An 8343-nucleotide genomic window follows, 5' to 3' on the forward strand; every position below is an offset into this window, starting at 1 on the left:
TTGGGCAGAAGCTGGGACTGATTCCACTCCAGTCCCCCATCCCCTTTTCTTTGTATCCAGAGTATTTAACCCCATGACTGGCACATAGCAGTACTTGCTTAACAAATGCTAGTTGACTGATTGACCCTTCCCAACTGTATTTCTACAATCAGAAGAGAAAAGCACTGTTTACAAACTGGGATATTGCGACACATTTGGTAGCCTTTCCCTTATACGTGTCTATAGTATCTTGGGAAGTTTAAGGGATATACTTAATGTGGAGCAGACACTGTAATCCCCTATCTCCCAATTTTTTGTTGGGTTCTCCTAAGCAAATGGGGCTGAATCATCATTCTGATAGCCCCTCCAATTTCTCACCAAAAAATAAAGAGCAGGGAGGATCTTCTGTGTGACCATGAAAACTCTCAGATCCACTTAAAACATTTCTTCAGCCATATTTCTACCTCTAGGACCTCTCCCTACTCCGCCCCTCCTCTTCTCACACCCTCCCTCTTTCATCCTCATTTCCACTTCTTTGCCCTTCCTTGTCTTGTCCCCAAGGTTGAATAGTTCAAAACATGCTATCTACTGCCCTTAAATCCTCCCCTCTCCATTTCCCTGCCTCCTTTCGTCTCGAACAGTCACTCCTTGCCAAATCTCAGCCCAGGTTTAGTATACCCTGCCACCATCATTATTCCTTGTACCCTCTTCCTATGGGGAGAACTACCTCTCTTTCCAATACCCCTATGCATCCTCTCCCACCACTCATCCCAATCCCTCCCCTTCCCACGTTCTCCATTGCTGTCAAGCTGGTTTGCTAATGTTCCTCATGGCCCTCCCAGGCATAGCATAAAGGATTTCCACCTGAGTTCTCCAGTGTCTGCACTCCCCCTTTTCTCAGATGGGAAGAATCCCAAGGTGCTTTCCCAACTCAGCTCAGATGTCACTTGTTTGTTCCAATCTTAAATCTAGAGTTGGAAGCATTTTTAGATTGCAGTGATTCCCACTCCCCTCAGCCTACCCCATCACTCTGGAAATAAGGAAAAAGACTGAAGTTACTGCTTTGCTTAGGATTACCTCAGCTGAGGAAAGGCAGCAACCTGGGGCTTTCTGTCTCTAAATTCAGTGGCCTAAGACAGTACCTCGCTGCCTCATTTCCCGGATCTTTTCCCCTTTCAGATAATTTACCAGCACTCTCTCCCAATTGATTTTACCCCTTCTGGTTTTTGAAATTTCCTTGAGTTGGAAGGCCCCTCTTTCCTCTTTGTCTTCCAAAGATACTGCCACCTAACTTGGTACCTTGCAAAGAGTAGGCACTGGGTTTCAGCTCAAATGCAGGATCCAGCCTGACGACGGGAAATGTGACGATGAGAGAAAACAAAGGATGAGAGGGCCACTCTCAAGCTAGGCTGGGGAACACGCCCTGGGGCCTCCAAGGAGCTGAGGAATCAAGAATGGCAGAGGGCAGGTTATACCTATATGTAGGAGTCGGCGGTGTGCCAAGACGAGAGCGCTGAGAAAAGAACTGCGTTGGCCGGGAATCGAATCCGGGTCAACTGCTTGGAAGGCAGCTATGCTTACCACTATACCACCAACGCGATGTTCTAGGGAACTCTCTCTGTTAGAGCTCTGGGAGATTCGGGCTGCTCCCCAGCTTACCTGCCAGCACAAGGGGCTCGCCCTCACCTACACTTGCTCAAGGGTTAGCTCTCTTAAGCTGAGGCCAGCCTAGAGCTTCTCTTGGATCTTTGGCAGCCACTCTCCTTGCCATAGTCGTCAGCCTGGGCAGGGCTTTTGTCATTTCTGCCGGAGACAGCCTGTTGCTGTGCGAACTCAGCCACATCTTTCATGACCCAGATAATTCAGCACCTCTGCTCGCCGCTTCCAGTTACCGGCCTAGATCATCCTCCGCAGCGGGTCAAGGCAGCAGCCCAGGTGGGTGGTACGGCAGTCGAAAAGAGAACTCAGCACACACCGTGTAGGCATGCCCACTTAAGTCCGCCAGCTTTTTTTTTTTGGGGGGGGAAGAGGGGACGAGATAGAAATGAACCAGGAACACTCCCCAAGGACAGAGTACACTGGAGCGTCTTTTGTTGTATGCCCATAACCGCACAGGGACTAGCCCGTGCTTACCACTATGGTTCCTCATTTCTACTTCTTTGCCCTTCCTTGTCTTGTCCCCAAGGTTGAATAGTTCAAAATATGCCATCTACTGCCCTTAAATCCTCCCCTCTCCATTTCCCTGCCTCCTTTCGTCTCGAACAGTCACTCCTTGCCAAATCTCAGCCCAGGTTTAGTATACCCTGCCACCATCATTATTCCTTGCACACTCTTCCTATGGGGAGAACTACCTCTCTTTCCAATACCCCTATGCATCCTCTCCCACCACTCATCCCAATCCCATATAGTTTGCCACCCGAAGCTCTTGCCTCCCTCATGTCCTGACCCAATCTTCTACGTCTGTGTCGGTGCCTTCGAGGCCTTCCCCTTGTCCTTGATATGCAGTTCTCTTGCTCACTTTCTAGTCGGGTTGTATCTACAAGTGTTTTCCTGAGCATTATGGGGAGGTAGGGTGGGCGACACCTGCAAACCAGAGGGTGTAGGGTTAGAGACTGGGCAGTGGAGTCAGCTCCTCGGAGCCAGGCGCTGGACTGCCCAGGCCCTGATACAAGCGCCTGGGGCTCTAGGCCTCGGCAGCCTTAATTATTCAGGATGATTAATTATTAAGATTTTATTAAGAATTAATAATAAGGATTAATAAAAGGTTTTGTTCTGTGAAATTTGGATTCAGTCAAAGGGTTGCACTTGAGGACCTAGAGAACCACCTGTAACCTCGAGACCGCAGGTTCCCCACTCCTGGATTTCTCTCTAAAAGAAGGAATTCTACCGTGTGTGTGTGTGTGTGGTGTGTGTGTGTGTGTGTGTGTGTCTGTGTGTGTGTGTGTGACGGGGTGTGAGCACGTGGGTGTGTCCCTGTGTCTTAACCCTCTGAAAGTCTCCTACTATGGACCCCATTCTTAGGATAGCGTTTCTGAGTGCATAAAATGAAATACAATTAATTACCAACGAAACCAATTTTATTGAACTGAGTCATAGCTTTTTTTTAAAAAAATATTTCAAAGAGACCTAGTTCAAGGATTGTAGGTTAAGTCCCTTTTTCTTTCTCGATAGCTTCTCTGCAGCTGGCGGTTTGTTCGCTATCTAGGAGACGTCCAAAGGAGATGAGGAATGGAGCGGAGGGCGGGGTCGAGAGAGTAGGAGGAGTAAAGATAGGGCAAGGTGTTACAGGAGAAGGAGGAGGGAGACGCTTGGCAGCTGGTGGGGAAATGTAGCTGAGAGGGATGTTATGAGGAAACAGAGCCTACAGGTTGGTCGGCGCTGGGTAGGTAGGTAGTGCAGCTAGAAGACAGAGCAGCTCTTCGACCATATCGGCTGCTCCATTTTGAGCCAGACTATTCTCTCCTGGCTAGTTTAATTTCTGCTGCAAAGCTGATCTGCTCCTTGCTCCTTGTCAACTCCATATTTACCTGACAGCCCCCCTCCCCCACTCTTTTTGAAATGCTTTCCCCTGGCATTCGATCGCAGGGTGGAAATGGCGGGGCCTACTTCTATGCCCTTCCCGTTCTAACCTTTGCTTTACAGGCCTCACAGTCGACACAACACTTGCACATCCATTCCCCAGTTTGTCTTGGTCTCATTTAGGTCGGCGCCTTCCTAGAGGCCCTCTTGCTTTGGGACTCTTTTGCTGGCAAAATCTTGTTTTCTCCAGGAGACTGGATGCGGTGTGAGAGCAGGTTCTTTCCCTGAGTCACTCCCCTGGCGTTCCCTCCTCTGGCGCCTAGGGTCAATCCCCGATCTGAGCTTTCATCCTCAGGCCCAGTGTCGGAGAAGTTTTTGCTGGGCTCCCAGTAGACGCTTAGAATAAGGTTTTTGCCAAGATGGAGGCGCTGGAGAGTGGCCTAGGGAGTGAGCTGCGTGGGGTCAGGGACGCAGCTGGGGAAGGCCACAGCAGCAGCGGTGCAGGGAGGTGGTGGCGTGGGCGGGGTGGAGCCAAGTGAAGGTTTGTTGTGATGCTTGTCTTCCGGACCCTCAGGAAGGTGTACGTGTCCCAATCGAGAATTTGGCTGGAATGCAAGCAGGGCGAGTGGAATGATGGTTCTGGACATGTGGGTTTACTCGGACAATGCTAGTGCCAGAGTGGGAAGGCAGGGCATGTTGGAAAGTGGTGCCTTGTTGAAAAGATCTGGGTGAAATGAACAGAGCAATCTAAGCTCGAGGTTGTGTAGTCGCAGAGGTCACTTGAGTAAAGGGAGCGGGCAACGCTGGAGCACAATGAGGATGACGGGGCGGGTTAAGGCGGTATGCGCATGTCATAGATTCTCCTGGAAACGTGGATTCGAATCCCACTGCTGAGAGCAATCTTTTGCATGTCTCACTATATGGTCCCATAGTCCCTCGGCCACCTGAGCGCTACAAGAAGCAGAGACAGCGACCTGTCTAGGCCCCTGACTCCAATGACACCACCCTTTTTCTCTCTGCCCTCATAGACAGGGACCGCACAAACTTGCGTTTGTATGAGGGATGTGTGGAGGAGGAGGCCCGGTCTGAGGACGCAGTTGGACTTTTGTCGGAGGGTAGATTGGAAGAGAAATGGACACTTGGACGTCGTTACTCCTTCGACCCTCTCCACCAATACAGCTTCCTTTAGGCCATTCCTCCGACTTTCCCTGAGGAAGAAATCTAAGGGCAGTAGGGGGAGAAGAAAGAGGAGGACGAAGAGAAAGGGGAAGGAGTATGCAGGAGGAGAAAAATGAAGAGAAAGAAGAAAAAAAAGTTGGGAGAAAGGAGGGCAAGGAAAGCGAAAAGTTTTAGGTTAGGATGAGCGCGTTTGCCATTTTTTTTAGCGCTGGGCCAGACTTACCTGCAATCTCCGTAAATTCATTAAGATCTGGGGCAGAAAGAAGTATGCATATCGTGTGGGTTATGGGTGGTTTAGTGGTAGAATTCTCGCCTGCCACGTGGGAGGCTCGGGTTCAATTCCCAGCCCATGTAGCGGTACCTTTTAAAGGTAACCCGCCTGAGGACTCGGGATTCCTGCATCCCCAGGACCGATGACCAATGCTTCGTTCGAGCCATTTTTACTTTGGTAAAGAGGCCATTTGCTTCCTCTTACTAGCATTAATCATTGTATTAATCACTTGCATGCCTTGGCATCAACTGCCTGATGCCATAGTCGTCTTCAAGAACGAAGAACAAACAGCAACCCCCGGCCGTCTAACCTTCGCCACCCAACCTTCATTCACTTGAAGAGGCCAGAGAACACCCGGGTGCTCTGTCTCTTGAATAGCTAGGCCACAGATCTGACTCTAATCTTCCTCCTTGGAGCTCCATCCTGAGTTTTCCAGACGGACAGTGAAGAGGATAGGAATGCACTCCTGAGATGGGCGCCATTCTACTCCAATTTTACACTTGGGACTTGGCAGTGGCCAGAGGAAATGAAGCATTTTGTGAATGGGAAATTAATGTGCTTAACCGTGAGAGAATCCACTTCCAAACCCTCCAAGTCCTGCTTTCTTCATAACAGAGCACGTGTAACTACAAATCCAACCTGTATGGGGGAGGATTGGCAAAATTCCGTGTTCTATCCCACTACACAAACCCCAAGGCTGGCGGATCTTTTTTCATCTCCCTATATACGATTTCCTTGGTGAACTCCTCAGCTCTCGTTACTTCAATAACCATTCCTATGCAGATGACTCTCAGATTTACTTACACAGAGCTAGCCTCCGGGCTGACTTCCAGTCTCTTATCTCCAACTATCTATTAGACATCTTCTTAGTAGAAGTCCTAGAGACATCTTAACTTCACTATGTCCAAAACTGATTTCCATTATCTTTCCTCTCAAACCTTCCTCTCTTGGAACTATGCCCATAGGGCTATAAAAATGTGCATACTCTTTGACCCAGCAATAGCACCTTTAGGGCTGTATCTGAAAGAGATCATACAAATGGGAAAAGGACCCTCATGTACAAAAATATTTATAGCAGCTCTTTTTGTGGTGGTAAATAATTGGAAATTAAGGGGATGCCCATCAATTGGGGAATGGCTGAACAAGTTGTGGTGTATTAATGTGATGGAAAACCATTGTGCTGTAAGCAATGATGAGCAGGCAGACTTCAGAAAAACCTGCAAAAGACTTGTATGGACTGATACTGAGTGAAGTGAAAAGAACCAGGAGAACGTTGTACACAGTAACAGCTACGTTGTGCCATGACTAACTTTGATAGACTTAGCCCTTCTCAGCAATGCAACATCTAAGATATCTCCAAAGGTCTCATGATGGAAAATGCTATCCACATCCAAAGAAAGAACTTTGGAGTTTGAATACATATTGAAGCATACTATTGGCTATTTTTTCCTTTTGTTTTGTTTCTCCTTTCTTGTGGTTCCTCCTATTGGTTCTAACTCTTCATTACAACATCACTAATGTGAAAATATGTTTAAAAGGAATGTATATGTATAGCCTATACCAGATTGCTTGACATCTTGGAAGGGAGGGAGAAGGGAGAGGGAGATAATATTAAAACTCAAAAGCTTATGAAAGTGATTGTTGATAAATCAAAATAAATTAATAAAAAATTAAAAAAACCCCTTCCTCTCTCCCTAATTGTAGAAGGGTACAACCAATTTCCCAGGCACTCAGGCTGGTACATGCCATCCTAGACTCTTCATTTTCTCTCTCCCTTAATTCCTTTCCCTCACCCCTCCCTACCATAGGCAACCACTTGTCCAGTTCAGTTATTTCTATTTTCATAAAATTTCTCCTATTTATGTGCTGGTTGATTTCCCTGCTTCAATTTTCTCTCCATTCCAATCCAATCTATCAAATTGATCTACCTGAGGGCCTAAATCTGCCCAAATCTCTGCCTTGTTCATTCAATAAACATTCATAATTCCCTTTTGTCTTGAGGTGTATGTATACATAGATACTTCACATACATGTATGTATGTCTATATGCATATATATGCATTATGTGTACACATACACACACACAACTGGTTGTGCAGAATTGTTTACCAGTAATCTCTCTCCCAATGGATTGTTTTAGTCCCCTGGGAGAAGGGGTTGTCTTTTGCCTTACTTTGCACCCTCTGCATTTAGCACAGTGCCTGACATACAGCAGGCATTTAATACAAACTTCCTGATTAACTGACAACCAAAAGATCGAACTCAGTCTCTGTGTGTCTATTGATTGTATAAAGGACCAGACTTGTACATACACACTGGGGGGGGGGGGGGAAGGTATTCACATTTTGTTCCTTTGTTTTCCTGTTAGTGCACTGAAAATGGACAAGGAGTTGGACCTGGGATGGAAAAGCAAGAGGACATCCAGTTGCATCTGATACCCTGTTGAAATCTTATTGGAGGAGATGGACAGAACTGCTAACGGTTGAACAGACCTGGCTTAAGTTGGATCTCCATCTTTGGAGGAAATGTCTTGATGAATGAAGTTTCAGATCTGCTGTATTGCATGAGTATAACAATCAGGTGTGGGGAACCCAAGGCCTTGAGGCCACATGTGGTCCCCTAGGCCCTCAAATGTGGCCTTTTGCCTGAACTCAAAGGGCCACACTTAAGGACCTTGAGGGCCACATGTGGCCACGAGGCTGAAAGTTCAGTTCCACCTTCGGTCTTCTCCAGGATAAAACCTTCTTGAAGGCTAAGTTAGGGGCTCCTTCTCATTAGACTTCCAAAGAGGGACACTGCAGATTAAGTAGGCACTCTATAGTAGTTTAGCTGAACTAAAGTTTCAGGCTGAAGACCCAGCATCCAGCCAGACAGCGGGAACGGACCAGAGGATGGGAAAGAACAGAACTAGAGGGCTGCCCACACTCGCCTAGGAGGGTGGCACGGCTACTGACAAGAGAGCTCCGCATGCACCTGTGGGCAGGCTAACCGGAGCCCACCAGCTCGGGGCAGGGAATCAACCAAAAAGACAGCTCCATGACAGAGCACACGCGAATCTGTTGGACCAAAGCACAAGATAGCTCCCGAATCAGTTCGTGACTCCTGCTGATTGCGTTACCACAGCTTTCGCCTCCAGCGTGTCTTGCTCCAATCCTCCAAGCCCCTGACTGTGCCCTTTCGGCCCTCCTTCCGCGGCCGCCACGGAGTTCTCTTGAGTTCACTTTGGCCGGGTAGTCTGCGCTTTGTCAGTGTGTGAATGGGGCTGAGTCTAGGGATGTAGGCTGCGTGCTACATGCAGGCGAGCTCCCTGGAGTCAAGTGGCTGGGCTGCTGCGTTTGGGCATCTCCGGGCCCCTCTCAGACTGGAGCAAGTAGGCTGTGAGTGGCCCACAGGTT

At 48.1% G+C, this 8343-nt stretch overlaps 1 non-coding gene across 1 annotated transcript; it reads right to left on the minus strand.

Annotated features, from left to right (window-relative positions):
* Positions 1 to 1505: 1505 nt before the first annotated feature.
* Positions 1506 to 1577, minus strand: TRNAG-UCC (transfer RNA glycine (anticodon UCC)). The gene has a single exon. It is a non-coding gene; the product is annotated as a tRNA-Gly (tRNA).
* Between the last annotated feature and the right edge of the window lie 6766 nt (positions 1578 to 8343).

The sequence above is a fragment of the Phascolarctos cinereus genome, unplaced genomic scaffold (assembly GCF_003287225.1).
Source record: "Phascolarctos cinereus isolate Bilbo 61053 unplaced genomic scaffold, phaCin_HiC Scaffold_5;HRSCAF=322, whole genome shotgun sequence".
In the NCBI taxonomy this organism is placed as follows: domain Eukaryota; kingdom Metazoa; phylum Chordata; class Mammalia; order Diprotodontia; family Phascolarctidae; genus Phascolarctos; species Phascolarctos cinereus.